This window comes from Balaenoptera borealis (assembly GCF_965194805.1).
Source record: "Balaenoptera borealis genome assembly, chromosome: 14".
NCBI classification, from domain to species: Eukaryota; Metazoa; Chordata; class Mammalia; order Artiodactyla; family Balaenopteridae; genus Balaenoptera; species Balaenoptera borealis.
The window spans coordinates 50,092,729-50,112,814 of NC_138875.1; the positions used below are offsets into that span (position 1 = coordinate 50,092,729).

At 39.8% G+C, this 20,086-nt stretch overlaps 1 protein-coding gene across 7 annotated transcripts in view; it reads left to right on the forward strand.

Annotated features, from left to right (window-relative positions):
• Window positions 1–20,086, forward strand: part of ZNF521 (zinc finger protein 521) — a 280,467-nt gene that overhangs the window by 178,607 nt on the left and 81,774 nt on the right. The window contains exon 5 of one of the 7 annotated variants that reach the window (XM_082355470.1): window positions 1–18,173. This exon is cut by the window's left edge and continues 10,756 nt beyond it. The exons of the other annotated variants lie outside the window; for them this stretch is intronic. The gene's annotated coding sequence lies outside the window, so the exon portion shown is untranslated. Of the gene's footprint in view, window positions 18,174–20,086 lie in introns of those variants that run through there. 7 annotated transcript variants of the gene reach the window in all.

Here is a 20,086-nt window from a genome sequence, read left to right on the forward strand (position 1 = left end):
TGTAGCTATTATCCCGATTGCACAAAAATAAATAAGAGTAAAAAATGCCAGCTGGCCGTCTTAGGTCACTTTCAGCATGAATGGTGAACTGAGCGGCCCTCTCCCTGGTGCGGGAGTGGAGGGAGCCTCCCAGGGAGGGGTGGCAACGTGCTCTCCCCTCCTGCCAATAGAACCGCTGTTCCCTCCCTTCTTCATGCATCGTCTGACCCACGTGCTTCCCTTGTGTGGGGAGAAGCCAAGCATGACAACTTAGTTTCCCCCGGAGAGGGCAAAAATCTCCTGAGATGTGCCCCCAAATGAGAGAGCAAAGCATCACCACTCCCGCATACAGTTTAGATTAAACTGATGACGACACGTAGGACTGTTTTGATTTTCCTTATTTTCTTTCCTTTCAAAAATGTGGTCCAAATGCATGACAAAAATGAAGCCTTCTTGGCATGGTAGCTCGCTGCTCAGACCCGTGTACTGGTGTGGGAGAAAGTGTTTTCCAGAGGAGAAGGGTTCTGCACGCACACACTCTTCTCACAGAATGAAAGTGTTCCTGCTTTCACCGCCACTTAACCTCCTCTGCCCTGCCCCATCTTGGCTGCCTAGAACATCTTTCTGCATCCTTCCATCTGAAACCAAATTAACCCACTACAGGGACAGCCCTGCAAGGCACAGAAGCTGCGAAGGTACTTACCCAGTTAACCAGCATACTCGATTTAACTATTCCTGCTTTAAACTTTCAGGGGGGAAAAAAAATACCAGCCTAGAACAAATACCAATTGTTCACCTCGCTTTCACATGGCCAGCAAGCAGATCTTTTCCAACTGGGAGTAATATCCTGTTAGCTATGTTTAATTCTTATTTTACCTGGGGGATTGAGAGTACCAAATGATTTCAGCTGTTCAGGCATTACATTTCGGTCTGTCCTCTCCTTCTGCCCCTGTCTTCCTCACATACCCCTCTGAGACCTTCTTACCATTTATAGTAAAAGGACAGCTTTTCCCTGAACGCAAACCAGCAGGCCCTGTTCAGAAAAGGAACCTTCTGAGATGTTGGGAGGGAAAGACACACGCACACACCGCTCCACACGTACCATTCTGCCTGTGCTTTGGCGGTGCCCCCGTACCTGCAACATAACCATTCATCCTTCACCAGATCCATTTCTTTTCCCACCTTGCAAAGTACTTTTGAGGGGGGATGTGTGTGTATGTGTAGCTTTTGGTTAGGGGGAGTTTACCTTTGGCCATGAAATGGTCACCGTGTGCGTGGTGTTACCACAGGCGTTCTGTTCCAATTGCGTTGTGTCTTAACAACAAAGCCCCCCGTGAAACTCAATAAAATTACCAATTTCACAGTTGATTTTCTTTCTGCTCTGCAGCCCTCATACTCCTGGCCTGTCTCCACACACTGCAGGGGATGGTGTCGGACCAAACCAATAAAACGGTGCTAAAAAGGAGCTAGATATAAACCAGGCTGCTCTTGACTCTAATTAGCGTGTCCGGCAACTTTTAAATCTTTGAACTATCTTTGTCATAAAAAAAATGCTATCAATTTATTATGAATTGAAAGAACACTGTTATCTGTGTGGTTACCAGATTGCATATTTCTGTGTGATTCAGGTCATAGTTACATTGCCCAGAACATGTGTGGATCCATTTTATTTCTCATACTACACTGTGTCTTCTCCTCTGATATTATTGACTCCTGTGCTAACTTTGGTAATTTAAAATCTATCAAAACTGTATGACCTAAGGTATATAAACCTGAGATCATTGATTAGAAAGCAAGCATTCTAGATCGAATTCGGCTACTAACTAGCTATGGGATCCTGAATTATAGTCCCTTCTTGTCTCTGTTTCCCCACTAATGAAAGAATAAAGTTAAGAAGGGGCAGTTGAGAAAAATATATACAAATACTATCTTATTTTAATCTTTAGATTAATAGTTGAAATAAATAATGAATGTATTTTAAGGCTCTGGTGAGTCAGGTCTTAGCATATTAAATCCTGCTGGCCAGACTAAGTATCTGATGTAATGCCCACTGTAAGATACAGCTTAAAGAACTGAACCTAAATTATGATGAATATGTGGTTCTGTGATAGAAATATTCCAGTCACAGAGATAACTGACTTTATTTCAATTTCTACCTTTTTTTTTTTCAGGAGCCACATCCAACCCTAAACCCATACCCAAGTTTGATATGGATTTAATTATTGAAGCATCTTTGTCAATCATCTTCACTGCATTCTTATATCAGATAACAGACTGTGTGGTCTGATGGCCAAGCCCTATTGGATTTGGTTTACAATCTCTGATATCTTATAGAAAACACTTAAAAATTTATTGGCTGGCAAGAAAAGTTTGCTGAATGGATGATTGATTAATGGACTGAATGAATGCATGAGTAAACTTAGATATTAAAATCTCCAGTGGTTTTCTGTGTTGTGGAAATAGAGATCTAGTGACGTAGAAGTTATTTAGAAACGTTGCCTTTTGATGATCGTAGAATCGCATTCCCATACATTCTTCTGGTATCATCTGAAATCACACTTTGCTTTCATGTCCTTCAATTTTTATTCTTAACATTATTTTTTATCTTTAGTTTGATTAAAGCTTATTTTTTTGTAGGTCTTCATTTGCAAGAATCTTAGAATGATAGTTGTCCTCACATATGAATGGAGGAGTTCTGTCCTATAAATTGTAACTTCATTGAAGCTATTTGTAACAGTATTTGGTTTCACACTGGAGCACAATAATTGTCCTCTTCATGACCACTTATAGAGGAAGGAAAATTGGTTCAGACAAGCTAAAGAATGACCCCAGCGATAGAGTTCCTCTTGGGGAAACATGATTCACGGGGGAGATTTAACTTTACCTCCATTTACTGTCTGGCACCTCCCCTCCCCCTGGGACTGAGAGGTTCGGAAACCCCACGGAAGGCAGCCCCCATGTGTCCAGAAGCTACTGCTTATCATGTTGTAACCCGCCGCCCTTGTTAACGAAGTGGTTGGGGAATTTCAGAAGTCAGCTTGCTTGTCTGTCTTCTCGGGCTGGAAATCAGAACATTAGTAGCAGTGCTCCATTAGTCTGAAAATATTGAACAAATCAGATTCTTTTGGTGCTTAAGCTACTCTCTGTACATTATTCCACTCTATCCTGCATTCACCCAGGTTACCAGCATGCAATTTTCAAGTTACTACTTCAGCGTGCAAACTGCACGTGCACCCTTCCATTCATTCAGGAGATTGTGTGATTTTGTAAGATCAGCTCACTCTCTTTGAAAGGGTTTTCAGTAAAATTAAATCCAGTAGTTTTCATCTGTCTTCTCCAAAGCATCATTTTACACTGTGAGCAGTGGGAAGTGTTGAAGAGACACACCGTTTTCTTTATAATCAGTCCTCACCCGCAGGATTACCCATTTCACCACACACCATGAACCTTGAAACTGGCTGCCAAAACCATTCCTCGCCATTGTGTCCATAAATAGGGGCAGTTCCTTTCTGGACACCCACACCAGCTGTCACACTCGATTTCTGTGATATTCTCTGTGCATACTTGCCCCATAACTCGAATTGCCTTAGAATGATTTAAAGTCCTTTGTGTTTTTTTTTAATGTTTATTGGAGTATAGTTGCATTACAATGTTGTGTTAGTTTCTGCTGTACAGCAAAATGAATCAGCTCTACGTATACATATATCCCCTCTTTTTTGGATTTCCTTCCCGTTTAGGTCACCACAGAGCACTGAGTAGAGTTCCCTGTGCTATACAGTAGGTTCTCATTAGTTATCTGTTTTATACATAGTATCAATAGTGTATATATGTCAATGTCAATCTCCCAATCCATCCCACCACTACCCCCATTCCCCCTTGGTATCCATACATTTGTTCTCTACGTCCGTGTCTATATTTCTGCTTGTAAATAAGATCGTCTATACCAATTTTTTTCAGATTCCACGTATATGCGTTAATATACAATATTTTTGCATTGAAGGGAAAGTGTCCCAAACACAACTCTCCCCAAACACCGTGTGTGTGTGTGCGTGTGTGCATGTGTGTGCGTGTGTGTGTGTGAAAAATGATTAGCCTGCCTTCGGTGAGGTGAACTGAGAGAAAAGGAGACAAAGAGAACATGACGCCCTGGGATACCTCCAGTCTGAGGGTCTCCCGTCACAAGCTTTCATAATGAGTATCTTGCATATGACCATGAGTTATCATGACTGTGACCTGCCTCAGGAGGTCCCATGCCACATCTGTACTAACAACTGCATCTGCTTCAGGGTAACCTTATTAGCTTGCCACAGCTGAGCCAGGGGCCTCAGGAGGTGTTAGACCACCTCCCCAGAGAGGCCTGATAATTCTGCTCTCCCTAAATTCAGTTCGGTGCCCCAAATTTAACATCAGGACCTGCTGAATTTTATTTTAAATTATCTGCTATAGTAACTCTAGCAGAAAAGAACACACACACACACACGTACACTCCCCTCAAAAGTGGGAACTTCCCCAAATGCCATCTCTAATTCCCATTATGACATATGGCTTGTTTGTTTCATGTGAAAAGCAATGGAAATGTCAAAAGAATTCTCACCTTCGTTTCTGTTTTTCTTCTCACTGTGGGAATGTACGAAGCGCTGTAAAGAACACGAAACGCGAAGAACACATATGTGTGAACTTATCTATGGAAATTTTACTCCCAAACCTGACAATGAGAGTAGTAAATAAAGTTCCTGTGAATGGAGTGGTGTCACAAGGAAACCTGGTGATATGTGTGTGTCTGTGTATGTGGGGTGTGCAAGTGTGTCATGTGCAAAAGAACCCAGCTTTTCTAACTAAATTCTTAAATAAGCTCTTCATCACTTGTTTCAAATTAATCAGGAAGCTTGGAACCCAGCAAAATGTATGCCATTCATTCATTCATTTATGCACCCCTTGGACAGTAAAAGTGACAGAGAAGCATTAATTCACCTGGGAACATATCTAGGTCAGCATCCTAAAGGACATTCCCATAGTTCACTGGTGACTACTCATAAAAGGTACTTTCCCCACTCTCCTCTGATGGGCGAAAGCTTACCCAATTTCCTTTTCATGAGTTCTGCATTTAATGTTGCCCTGCCAGCAAAGATGGATAGAATAACACACCACTAAAATAACCCTTTGAGGGCTAACTCAGATTGTGTCTAACAGAATTCCCCTTTGAACCGAAAGAGTGTTCCTGAGGCTGAGTTGTCTGGTGGCCTCTGTACATCTTCATTTCCTCTCTCTGATCCTCCCAGAGTATTTCCTTAAGCATTTCCTGATATAGTTACAAAATAATAACCCCTTTTCTTTTGCTAATTTTATACTATTTTTCAGCTATCACTTGTAGAATACCTTGCACCGAGATTAGCATTTTACATGGATTGTCTCACTTCATCCTCCAGTGTAACCCAGTTATATTATTATCCTGGTTTTACAGTGAGGAGGCCGAAGGAGGCCAAGGAACTTGTTCAAAGGCACATATTGGGTCCTGTGACCTTCCTGGCAAGTGTGATTCAGTTGACCTTGATATGAAATTTCTACATTGCGTGTGTTGAAGTGGCCCCTACTTTAAGACCTTTTATTCTTTCTAGTCCCTATCAAGGCTCAGGGTTTCTTTTCTCTCTCTAGTATTTCCTATGTGGACCAGACTACTCTGAATTTTACACTGACCCGCTGAATCGATGCAGACCTAACTTGAATACAGCCCCTTGTTATCCACGGGCGTGACAGTAATTCATCTTCAGTTTTACAACCCTAAAAAGTCCATTTTAATTCTTTGGCTTCTTTTTTGTTATTCAATATTAATCATTTCTCCTCTGTAGAAAGCAGCCTTCACACATTTCCTCGTTTAGATGATTTCCTCAGCCAGTAATTGAAGGAAACTTAAGTGGGGTAAGGCGGTGATCATTAGATCACGTTGTTCTCTCTCCCCTGCCCTGAGGATATGCCTGGATTCTGGGGTTATCCAAACTTTGGGTAACACAGCAAATAAATGTACTATGAAGGAAACAAAATGAAAATTGTGGAAGAAACTGTTTGGCTCACTTTGTAGAATACACCCCTCCGGGCCAAGTGAGCACGGCTTAATTGATAATGATCAGCTTCTCGGTTACCTTTAACCATTTTCCTGTAACGCAGCACCTCACATTTCACTGTAAAGAAGGCTCTTGTGAGCAGCGGTGACCTGGCCAACCACTCTGGACATGCAGACGTGTGACAACCGGCCAGGCTTCCTCTACGTTTTCTGTTCTGATTTATCTCCTAGGTCTTTGCACAGTTACTTGCTTCCTATTTCCTTCCTTGATTTTTTCTGCTTGGTATGTTCATTTCTTCTTAACTTACCTCATTTCATTTCCTTTCCCCCCTTCTTCCCTGTGTTTTTCAGTCTCCTTTACTGTCCTAGGCAACTTCTCTTTCCGTGCTTTAATGGTTTCATACATAGTGGTGTTTCCTTTCCTCTGAAAATTCCTTCCTTAAAAATCAAAGACTGAAGAGAGAGAAAAACTATTCCTATTTTTTCTTTGAATAATCTGTAATTTTTCTGATTATGGCCAATTTGGAAAATGCAGAAAAGTATATAGGAAAATTAATTACTTACAGCCTCCACTCTAAGAGCCAAGTGATAACATTTTGGTATATATTCTTCAAGTTTTTCTTCTTCAGCCTTTTATTTGTACAAATATATACACACATGTATATACTTTAAATATGAATGTGATCTTACCATACAATATAACATTTTAAGTGCTTTCTGCTTTTTTAATATTATTATATAATGCACATATTCCCATGTCATTAATATTCTTCAGATATATCAAATATATAATTAACATTTATTGAGTGTTTATAATTTGTCAGTACCATTCTAACTAAATATGTGAATCCATTTATCTAAGCTACAACTATTCTATGAGACAGGTACTGCTATTACCCCCATTTTATACTTGAGGGAACTGAGACACTAAAAGATTAAGTAACTTGCCCAAGGGCACAAAGCTAATAGTTGGCAGGATTTGGACTGAGCAGTTTGAGGTCCAGAGATTGTGTTCTAAACCACTGAGATACACTGACTCTTTAGATACCTTAATGATTATAAAATAGCCCTTCAAATACTCAGGCTCATCTTTATTGAAGCAGTGCACTTGGACGTTCTGCATAGTCTGAGCTGGACATTTTGAATTCTTACCAATATGTTGCTCTTCTAAACAACACTGTAATGAACATTCTCCTCCACAATCTCTGATTACCTCCTTAGGATAAATTCTTTAATTATTATTATTTTTTTATCTTTATTATTTTTGGTTGTGCGCAGGCTTTCTCTAGTTGTGGCAAGCGGGGGCTACTCTTCGTTGCGGTGAGCGGGCTTCTCATTGCGGTGGCTTCTCTTGTTGTGGAACATGGGCTCTAGGTGCGCGGGCTTCAGTAGTTGTGGCACGTGGGCTCAGTGGTTGTGGCTCTCAGGCTCTAGAGCGCAGGCTCAGTAGTTGTGGCGCACGGGCTTAGTTGTTCCGTGGCATGTGGGATCTTCCGGACCAGGGATCAAACCCCCATCCTCTGCATTGCCAGGCGGATTCTCAACCACTGCACCACCAGGGAAGGTCCTAGGATAAATTCTTATAAGAAAGTATGGGAAAATTCTTAAAGCTCTTCATATGAAGTTTTAGATTTCTGGTCAGAAAAGTTGTACTGATATACATCTCCCTCTGTGTGTGAGAAGACCCATGTCTTCATGCCCTCGACCACACTGAGTAATGGACCTTTAAAAAATAGATGTTTTTAATTTTAGAAAACTCCATCTGATACGTACCAACAATGCCTCATTTTAATTTTCCATTTTTATTACTAGTGAGATTGATTTTTTCATCTTTTATTCACCATTTTTATTTGGTATTTTAGAAAGAACTTATTCATGCCTTATGGCCATTAAAAATTAGCATTTGTCACTATATTATTGACTTAAAAGAACACTTCACTATGAGATATTTTAACACTATGAGATATTTGACTTTTAACATATTATTTTTCCACTTTTTTGCTATTTTTCTTTTTAGTGGTGTTTAATGTACATATATTTTAACTTCTTAACTATCTGAGAATGTAGCATGTACATTTTAAATTGTGTAGTATATAAAGGATACTAGCCTTTGCAAATTACAACAGTCAACAGATGAAGAAAATACTCTTGCCTGAAACATGGATATAGACAACACATCAAATTTAAGTCAAGACACGAATGGATTAAGCCAGGTCCAGTCTTTCCATTTAGCTTCTTAGACTTTTAAAAATACTTCCTATTTATGTGCATATGCACGTGTGTGAATTGTGCATCTCTGCTTTGAAGGAATGAACAAGCATGAGGAAATGTTGCTTCTTAAATAGAGAAAATTGACATGTAGGTTATTGTACAGAACATACATAGAGGAAGGGCATTGTGGAAAGATCACAGGACAGGTTGTTGATGGGAACTGAACTGTCAGTCTGGCTCTGCCATTCTAACCAAAAGACTATAAACAAGTCCATTTCACCTTATTTATAAAGAGGTTTATATAAAGGTTTATATAAAGGTTTTTGTATTAGACAGTCTCTAAGGTCTTTTTCAGCTGAATCTTCTCCGAGTTTATCCCCAGGTATATTCCACCATACCTATAAATAGATGCTCTTCTTTAAAGACGCAGCTTGTCTCCCCTTTCCTATTCCTGGCAATCCTAACTCATCCAGAATTGGGTTTGGGTTATTTGCAAGTGATTTCACATAAGTAAATATTCTCTCCACTCTCCCATTAAATTTCAAAATATGAAAGGGCACATAATGTCATCTTCTCCAACTTGGGATGAAGTTGACACCCTAGCTTATAATAAGAATGTGTTGACTGATTGATTACAACTTCTGAAGCCCACTTTTGCCTATTCTGCCCCCCTCTACTTCACCTCCACCTTAGGCTTCTGTAGAACCCTCAACATTTTCGTGGCATCAGGTTCTATCAGAGTTAGAGGCAAGACTTAGATATGCACCTATTTCTGGATGTCTCAGGGGAAAATCCTTTGTCCACATTCCGTGTCAATTGACCAACTTGTGTAAACCCCATAATTAATTAATGGAAAAGCAGCAATTTTTGAACTTGTGTAGACATCAGCAGCTTCAGTTGCCAGCATATTTCTAATTTAATAATTGCTTTGTCAGTTGTCAAAATAAACCCTTTAAGGTAAAGGTCAATTTGGACTTGGGGCTTTTTTCCTAGATGGCCTGAACCAGAATGCAATCAGCCTTTCCTGCAATCTAGGATACCTTCACTTTGCTGACGGGAATTGACTGTGAGGGCAGAACAGGTTCCAAGTTGGAAGATAACTCACCGTTTCCCAGCCACAGCACAACACAGAACTGGGTGTTGTCTTATTGCTTCTTTAGTCTTGTCGCTGTTTCTGTGACTCCTCCCTGCGCCCATCCCTGATCTCTTGGAACCATTGATGTTAGAACTGGAAAAGCTCGGGATTGTATAAGGGAGTTAATGGATCGGTGCTTATTCTGTGGTGTTCTGTTAGGATTGGTGAGACTGTCACTTCCTTGAGAACCATGCAGAGGCATGTTGGGGAGAAGGAGGAGAAGCAGAATGGGTTATGGGACAAAGGAAAAAAACCGGCAATCCTGCTAAAGCCTTTGAAGTGTTAGACCATCCATCTGCCTGTTTGAGTCTGAGGCTGAATTCCTTTTTAAAATGCATCAAATGTCTGAGTGTGAAGTTAGGTCCTGACAGCATCTGTGATTCTCTGTGGAGACATCCGCACCACGGTTTCCCAGACGTTGTCTCTATTCACACGAGAAGGGTTTGATCCAAAGGCCTCGCCGGGTGGGACCAGGTGGCGCTCAAGTAGACAGGTCGTTTCAGCGAGGTCCTGTGAAGTCTCAGCAGCCAGGCCCCATAAAACCAGAGTGGGAAGAGCTATAGGCTTTTAATTCCAACCCGAAGCCACGTTGTCAAGTCTCTCATTATCCCCGGCACCAAAAGATAACAGGAAAGGGGGCAGGACCAAGCAGGCTTCCCCATGACTTCATAAATCCTGATGGGGAGGGCATTTTTATGGACAGTATAGGAAGTAGATTTTTAATGGAAAAGCACAGATTTTTATTAGAAAATTGTGGCAATATGATTCCCATTTACATGATCAAACGAGTTGCTTAAAATATTAGTGTAGATGACATGCATATTGAAATTTTAGCTGATCAACATTCTCCACACCGACAGCATTAAGATACACTTACTGTTGTACAACAGAAAGTAACACAGTATTGTGAAGCAATTATACTCCAATAAAGATCTATTAAAAAAAAAAGATACACTTAGTAATATCACATGTACCAAAAGACATAATAAACACAGTTATCAGAACCATTAAAAAAATTCACATTCAAAACGGTAAGCACCCTCTGTTCCTAACTGACTGCTTCACAGTTTGTAGGTAATTATTTTTAAAAGCTCTCATAGTTTGTGTGGTAGGAAAGGCACCTACACATTTTTCAGTGTTGGGGGAATTTGGGTCAGATTTAAGTAAGAGTAACTTCCATCACTTTTGTCCCAGTGACTCTTATAGAACTGTAGTAACCTGTAACTTTGCATTTTAACTTTATCTCTAGTAGTTACACTGTTTTCACTAATGCCAACAAAGTATGAAAAAATAATCAAGCGCTACGTTTAAGGGTAGAAAAGAGAGTTTGAATTCGCACCTCATGAAATTAAATTTGTAGGAGATCTTAAACCTATGTGCAAAACTTTAAGTTGAATTTAGGCAGAGAGAGCAGTTTTCTGTAAAAGGGCATCCTTCCTTGTATCATAACACAGGATCATAATCTTCTAGGCTATCATTAGTACCAGATTTAAAACTTTTTTAAAGTTAAGTTCTCTCTAGCAGTAAAAGCATCCCCTTGGTAATTGGTTAGGCACTTAGGGAGGGGCACTGAGTTTAGGGGATCACTAGAGTACAATTTTCTAAATTGCCCTTGGAGTGCATTAAGTAAATGCCTAAACGTAGACATTGATCTGTGATCTGTGATCTTGCAGACCTGTGATCTCCCAGATGGCTAGTGCTTAAAAAATGTGTAGAAAGATTCCACTGTGTGCATTCATAAGAGTAGTACTTGTAAATCATTGCTCTTTAATACTCTGGGAGATCTCTGCAAGCCGTGGAATGATATGTTAGCGTTTATACTCTCTCATGTAAGAAATAACCATTAGGAACCAACATCAAGGGCGCAAATATGCTGACCCTCATCCCGCAAGAAAGGACTTTGCTGAAGTCTTTTGTTTACCAAAATCATTTCTTGTTTGTGTAACATGAGTCCCTAAGTGAAATCCTCTCTCACTGTACCTGATAGGCTTAGCTTGTGGAGGGGTGGGGGGGGAGGCTTTTACAGTACTTAACCTAGATCCTGGACTAGTTTATCATCTGTGAACAGTGGAAGCCAGCTCTGACTTTTCTGACTAGTCTACTTGCCTGAACAGAAAGCTCTGATTAAACTTCTACACACGTGCCTGCCTTGACTCTCTCCTACCCCATTGCTCACCAAGCCCTAAGGGGGTGGGAGTGGAGGAAAGAAGCTGGAAGAACCTGTAAAAGTCTAATCCAGCCTACCAGCTGAACACCTAAGGAATCAACACTTCCCCAGAAAGCCTGGTCCAAGTTTTGAAGATCTACTTAAAGGGTAAATCACCCTGTCATTCATATATTTACTCAACAAAGTAAATAAAAAGCTGAATAAATGGGATACAAAATTAATGGAATACAAAGGTAAATAGAATGTTACCTTTCCTCAAGGTAATAAAAATAAAAATATAAATAATTGAAATGTACTAAGCCACAAGGTGTTAGTTAGGAGAAGACAGGGAAGTGGCTAAATGAACATGCCTGTGAGGGGCAAGGGAGACTTTATAAAAGCAGACACTTCTGAGCAGAATCTTGAATGATGAGTCCAAGCCCCTCAGGAGGGCCAGGGAAGAAGGGTATTCAGTCAGAGAGAAGAGTATGCCTAAAGCATGGAGTTTAAAGACTCAGGGAGAAACTAGATCCTCAGAGACCCTATTTCCCAGCCAAGGAAGTTGAGTTTTATTTTGAGGATAGCGGAGAGGCTTCCAAGAGATTTTAATCAGGGGACAACATACTAAGACCTGCAGCAGGCTAGAGCGTGGAAGTAAAGGAGTGAGAGATCACATGCAGCGAAGTATAAATAGGCCAAGAGATTTAGATGAGAGTCAGAACCAAGACTCTGGCAAGGGAAATGGAGAAGAAATGGAACACAGAAATATTTAGGGGTTATGACCCGAAGATGTGGGTGATGAAGGAAAGGCAGGTGTCTCAGGATGCTATAAGCCTGTCCGAAATTTCCACCCTCTGGTCCACGTGGAGAGAAACAAATCCTTCCTCTGCCATAAAGTCCTTCATATATTTTGTTGCCGCTGACATGCCTCTTCTCTTGATTCTCCTCCAAGATCAACATTCACCATTTCCTTCAAACTCCGCTCGTATGTCATGGTTTCAGAACCATCATCACCTCTCTGAGTTTGTTCCTCTAGCCTGTACTCATTCATTCATCATCTGTTCATGCCAGGGACTCTGTCACCGACTGGGGATACAAAGATATGCTGAGTATGTCTCAGATGCTCACGGTCAGTAGGTAAAAGGCAAGAAGTGAATAATTACATGCTCATTGTTGTAAAGGTTTTAATGGAAATGTCTGCAGAGGAGTGGTTTTCAGGATTTTCTCTGCCCAGAGCATAGCTGATATCTGAGATTTAGACCATCAGTTCCCATGGCTCACCCAAATGGTAGAGGCTCATTAGGACCATTGACTCGTCTCTCGTCACAGACTATCCCAATGGAAGTGAGCACCCAGGACTGGGGCATATCTTCCCTTCACTTGCCTGCCCTAACTCCTTGAGAATTAGCCAGCGAAAGGATGCAGTGGGGATGACATACAAAATGTATAGAGTTCTCTGTCGGAATGATGCCTTAAAGGAATTCATTGAGTGATGCGTCGGTGGAACATTGGGGTGTGGGTAGGGATGCTGAGCGAGGCACCAAGAGAGAAGACTAGCTCTTCCACCTGTCCCAGCCCTTGGTCAGCCAGCATCGAAGCCAATATTAGCCGTAAAAGGTGGACTTCCTTTAATAAAATCATGACCTTCCTAGATATCTTATGATGATAATTATGAGTTAAGAAAGAATATGAACCTTATGTTGGCTTGATATCTGGTTATCAAAGCAGATTCACCTGTGTTTCACCATTTAATCCTCTCAATAATTCTAAGAGGGAAAAAAATCATTCTCTACCCATCCCACAGCGCACACAGCTGAAAGAAGACCTTCCTCTTTGGCTGGTCCCACCGTAGCATCTTAGAGGTTACGTAGCAGCACCAAGCCTCGCCTTCCAGCTACATGGAGGGTCTACCTCCTCTTTTAGATTCAGCAGCATTGTGGACAAAACCCTGTGCCTTCTATTTCACCCTGTTCCCCAGGGGCAGGAGAGTAGCCACATTTAGCCACATGGACACTTTTCATCTATCTTTAGAATATGTACGGTTTTAATGGTTTGGTGAACGAAGAAGAAGAGCCCTTTCAAATTAGGAAAATGCAGTAGATGTGGTTCCTATTCTGTACATTTGTTTAATGCTCCAAGTTCATTTAAGTCAGCGCACTGGAAAGGGGCATAGCAGAAGCTAGTACTTATATAAATAATAGATTTGTTGCTTTATTTATAGCATCCAGCTATTAGATTGTCTGAGGGATAGTAGTCTTGAATAGTTGTATCTTTTATGCATCTCTGATGTTAAACATTAAAATACTGTGTCCCCTCAATCGCTCCTTGAGCCCTAATTTATGGCAGAGTAAAAAGACTTTTTAAAAAAATTCAAATGTTCTTAAAAACAATCCTTCACTGGCCAGAATTCATAACTCACAGTAGACAATTATCTTACAGTTTCAGAGCAGATATACCTTCCTTTGATGGTGCAGGTTCAAGGTGTCTGGAAAAAAACCTGAATATTTTGCTGAAGGGATTTTTAATTTCCCACAAAGACTTTTTCCACTGACCTACTCTGTTTCCAGAATATTTCTATTTAAAAGAAAAGAAAGAAGGAAAAGGTGGAGAGGAAGAGGGAAGAGGGAGGGAAGAGAAAAGATCAGAAAAGAAACTTTATTTCTTCAAAAGATCAATATAATCCATAGACCGCAATGAACATAAAAACAGATGGCAGACATGAATGAATTGTGACCAAAAACTTTGAACTTGATCCCAGTTTCCAGACCCCAGGAGTATCCATCCCCTGGTGAGCCCCATATCTGTACTCAATCAGGATAACTAAGAAAGAGCATAAATAAGTCCTGTGCAAATAATTATGTTGGGTCCATTTATGCCTCACATTCAGATATGCCCGCCTAATTGAATCGAGTGTTTAATCCCAGGATTCATTATCTATTTCCCTATGTAAGTCTTTTTTCCCATTTATATTTAGCACCCAGCTGTCCCCTCCTCCAAATGGTCAACTGTAGTCCCGTAAAAATCTTGAGATTGGCCTTCGGAACCCCTAGCTTTGTGCAGCAATTTTCTCAGTAGGGGCAGCTGGATCTTGGTGCATCCCTGCCGCCAGGTTGCAATTGTTAAAGAGAGCAAGCTGCTTGGAGATGGGGAAATGGGCCTCAGCCCTTCCTGGGAGATATTCCAGGTAGAGCTGGGTCTACAGCTCAAGTCAGGACCGGGCACTGCTGCCTTTTGTAGTAGTCAGAATAAAGCAATAAAAAGATCGGTTAAAACGCTTGCTGGAAGTTATTGATAGAAAAATTCTTTCTGCACGAAAGATTATAAACCGAGTGTTGTCTGAAGATGGATTTGTTTTAATTTGGCATTGATGTATTTGATACCTGGTAGGATCAAAGAAAACAGAATCAAAGGCAGAAATACAAGCAGCCCTGCTTCTCTGAATATAGGCCTCTTTTATAGATATAAAATCTCGGGACTGGAGTGCTCAAATTTATTTGTACTGATGTTTGTTTAAAGATCAATATTAAATAAATTGGTCTGGAAACTATAGTCATAAAGCAGCTGTCGAACTAATGTAATCCCACAATGCCATTTTGTCTACTGCATGAAACCTGGTTAACTGTGTACTTCTAATAGCATGTGGAAATCTGTTGAAAAAGAAAATAGCTGAACTGGATTTTCTGAACTAGGACTAAATTGCAATTGAATGTGAGGGGAATTTTTAAAATATATGTGTTTGGTCCCTCTCAGGATGGTTGATTGGTTTTTTATGGCCAAGTATCCAGGGTTTATATAATCTACAACTTTCTTATGAAATACATAAAAATATCTCTTTAGACTATGTTATTACACCTTAATATAAAAGATAAATCTCAAGATCCTTGCTTTCACTTGTTTTGTTAATTGTTGATATTACTGCTCTGTTTGATCTTGTTGTTGGCATTTGTTGTTTGTTTGTGATCACTGTCTTTGCAGTTGTTTCGTCAACTGTGCGCTGGTATGCGTTGGTGCCTTTGTAAATCTCAAATTTTAGAATATTTGCCCTGCTCTGTATTCTTTAAAGATTCAGGGACTTCCCTGGTGGCACAGTGGTTAAGAATCCGCCTGCCAACGCAGGGGTCACGGGTTCGAACCCTGGTTCAGGAAGATCCCACATGCAGCGGAGCAACAAAGCCTGTGAGCCACAACTACTGAAGCCCGTGCGCCTAGAGCTCGTGCTCCGCAACAAGAGAAGCCACCGCAGTGAGAAGCCCACGCGCCACAACAAAGAGTAGCCCCCGCTCGCCGCAACTAGAGAAAGCCCGCGTGCAGCAACGAAGACCCAACGCAGCCAAAAATAAATAAATAAATAAATAAATTTATAAAGATTCAGAAGAAGAGAACCAGGGCAGAAAAAATTATAAGATGCCTGTGTAATCTTACCCCCACTATTCTTTGTCACACAGTTTTTAAGCGTCCAGGTTTTTTTTTTGCTTTTTACTTACAAACACGTGAGATGTATGTCCTGCTCTCAAGGAGTAAAGAATCTGGTTGTGGTTGACAGACCAGGCATACATATAAAGAGATGATCACATCTACATGTATATATCATCTGTATCACATGTATCACAATGTAATGTAACATGGATAAACAGTCAAATGAGAAGGACAAATTCTAGAGACAAGAACAGTACAGCTGAGTCAGCAAAGATGAAAGAAGACTTAACACTGGGCCATGATCTACCCAACTTTATTTGGGTAGGGAAAGGAAAACTGAAGAATGACGTGGTGTGACTTTCATAGGACCTTAAAGAGGTATTAGTGATGGTTAAGGTGGCCAAGTAGCAAGGGTTATGAAAGTACAAGTTAGTTGTTTTAATAAAGGTGTTTTTTATAAAACCAGATAATGGAGTGATTAATAGTCTTTTTTGCAGAGAAACCAAAATTATGGCATAGAATATGCCCATATTTCCGTATATTTCTCTTTCTATATCCTTCCCAGTTTTCTATAGGGCTCCCTGCCTAAATTTTTTCTTTATATCTAAATGCTTTTTATAGCTCCTGTCCCCAAAGGACACCTGGAAGGGCATCTTCATAAGTGACTTAGAGGACAGGTGTGAGAATTAAGCAACTTTTTTGATTTCCTGGAATTGCTTATTGCTCACTGCTTGCTTGGGAGGGTTGGAGAACACGGTGATTAGGAAAATGGGCACTAGAGTCAGATTAATGAGTATAAATCCAAGCCTCTCCACTTTCGTGCTGTGTGACTGGGGCGAATTATTGAACTTTTCAAAAACTCAGTCTCCTAATCCATAAAATGGGATTAATAGTAGTAGCTAACTAAAACGGTTGTTTTGAGGGGAAAAATATCTAACACCATGACGGGTACACAGTTAAAACTTTATAAGTGGTAGCTATTGTAATCATGTTCCTTCCTAAAGGTTTCCTATGTTGTCATATCTTAAAATATCTGAAACTCTTTCATTTCCACTTTCTATTTCTGCACATGGCAGCAAATTACCAGGAGCTGTAGAGTTTTCAGAAGAAGATGAAACATTAGAAAGGAATAAAATAGACTATGTTATTAATTTGTAAAAGTTCAATTAAACCGATGGGGAAGCTAGAATTCAGAATGCTATGTTTCAGAATGCTCTGAGAGTACGATTTAAATAGTTGTAAATGAACGAAAGTATTTAGTTTTTACCTCTTAAGCCAGGGACTTCTTAAATCTTTTGAGCTTTCTCAAAAAGAGGTTGTTGAGCATTACAATATTGGAAGTCAGGATTGGTCCATTTGGACCACTTATGCTCCATGACCAGTTCAAGCTTAAATCAAGTGGAATTTGTCTCTTGAGTGTTCCTACCATTCAAATATGGGTGAAGTGACATCTATTACCAGGTGGAAGAGGTTAGTTTTTTGGTTTGGTTTTGTTGTTGTTGTTTTGCCATAGGCTTTGCCCTCCATCCAGGGTTAACAAAAAATATAGATTGATAACACCGAAGAGGCCTAGGAAATTAAGTAATCTTCTCTGTTTCAAAAAGTCTTAACCTTCAGGAATTCAGGACTCTCGTTACTGCAATAAGATTGATGTAAGTATTGGGGGAAATTCATGGATGCCAATAAGAGAGGGAAGAAGTGGCAAAGTGAGACTGATATTTCTCTTGGAGGAGAGCTGGCTTTGTATGATTAAGAGAAAGCATAATGGACAATGGCCAAGGAAGCCCTGCATGATACTGAAACTTCAGCCTGGTTACAGAAGTCAAGGTTAGCTTCAAGCACAGTGTGGAAAACTATGTCCACGACCAGGGCTACGGAGATGGGTTTTTTCAGCATGAAAGGATGCAATCTTGGAGGAGTTCCACAGACCATCGTCTGCAGCCAGCAGCGCTCCTGCATGCTGGTGCACTTACTTACATATGTGGGTCACACAAAGGGGAGAGTGGGGCTCTTTGTTCCGTGTCTGTGGGATAACTTGAGTTTTGTATGATATAAATGGAGACTCAGCGCCACAGTGGATATTTTCTTGGACGGCATGTAGGGACAATGGATCTTGAGCCTTTATCTTAAGAAGATATCTAAAATGACTCTTTCCCCCTGTGTTTGCTTGTTAATCAAAGGCTAACTTTAAAATCTGAAGGTGTTTTCATTTGAATAGTTTCAATAAATACCCGCTTTCCTCAACTCCAAGTGTTTCAGCTTTGCCTTCTTTAGTTTTTTTTCTTCCTTGAAAGCCTTAATCATGGGTAGGTAAGTTGGCAAAGAGGTGCATTTCTTACCTGGGTTTTTTCTATCACCCCAGAATGTTTCAAATATCCAAAAGTGATTTTAGTTAGCGTCTTGATGTAACATATTTAAACATTTATCTACATGTATCCACTTTATATATTTCTACTTTTCTTAATAAAGACGTAAAACTTAAGGTAAAATTGTGGCTGATTGTACTGAATTATTACTCTAAGATAGATTCATCAAATCTCCCAGCTGTATAAGACAGGGCTTACTAATGAAGTTCCCTATCAAAAAGAAAAGCCTAATTTTGATTTGGCTTAGGTAATGAACTTCTTTTTCCTGGTGTGATTATCTGCATGGGGTGGCTAAAAGAGTAGCAAGAGAGAGTGCGCTCACAGAAGCATTATGCAAAATGTCTTTTGTCTCTTTTTGCTGGGATATATTAAATTTTCAATGTAGTCTATGTAATATAAAATTATGATAATGACTTTTGGCCCACTGTGAAGGCAGCTTGCTGGTCCTGAGCATGTGTGTCTGGCTTGAGCACTAGGGTACACTGTGGGAGTTGCCTTTTCTATTAACAAACCTCTAGATACCTAATGATGAATTTTCTTTCACCAAATGTTCTCCTTTTGTCTAAAATACAGGCATTTTCTAAATTGCTTTTGAGAAAAACAAGAGAGGCAGAGAGGTCTGTGGTACTAACAAGGGATATTGAAACAAAGCAAGGGCTTGGGTTAGGATCATTCTTGAAATTATAAACCAACCAAAAGGTTGTTTCACGTACTAGTGAAAGTATTTACCATCGTACTGGTATAACTGATTGCATCACTTAGTAAAAGGATAAATTGAACAATTGCCTCAGAAAATATTTCTGTACCTTCCGGTCATGTGACATTTGATGGTTGAATTTATTATAGATACTTGTGGCAGCTTTCAATATCTATTGGTCCTTCGCATTGGGGGAAAAATATTTCTTCTTTTTCTTTTTCCTCTGTCTTAAAAAATTTTAAATAATGGAAATGTATAAAATAATGGAAACTTTAGTTTTCTTGTTTATCATATTTGATGCAGGTATCTTAAAAAAACTTTATGAAGACATTTTCAAAGACTCTGTGTTTCAGGTCACTTTTAATTTTAAAATGATGGCACTTATGCATAACAATGAAGGTTACTCTTTAAATAATCACAACTGAAGGCTATCAGCTTACTCTAAATAACACCATTCTTGCTCAGAACACCGTAAGAGCTCTGATTTTAATTTTTCTCAGAGCTGGTTTATGAGATACACAAGAAAATCCATTGAATCACCTTATAGTCACACTTTATCTTTTCTTCATTTTTCATCTCTTTATACCTGAAGGCCTGTATCTTCCTGAAAAAACAGGACTCTTGCTTTGTGCTAGTTGTGACTGACCTCATCTTTTTTTATCACCTTGACATGATAATAAATTTCTGTTTAGGATTTCACAGTTGTTAGGGAAATTTCTGTGATGTCACAAAGCATGGATGGGATATTTGCTAGAAAACTAGCTTTAAGGAAAATTCACTCTTTAATGCTATGTTGAGAATGCTGAAGAAGAGGATTATAGTGTAGAAAATATGATACAGAGTACATGTTGACACCAAATGTGTCATTTCAAAGTTGTGTGAGACATTAGATGCTTATTAAGTTTTCTAGTTGTGTTAGCCTATGTCAGGGGAAGGTCAATACCAAGAATATTTGCGTATCTATTGATAACAATGTGAACATCTTTAGCAGGTGTGATTTTGTTTGTAGGCAGATTAATAACTTTGGAACTGATTACCATAATCTATTAGAATAGTTAATTAGAATTGCTTTTACAAA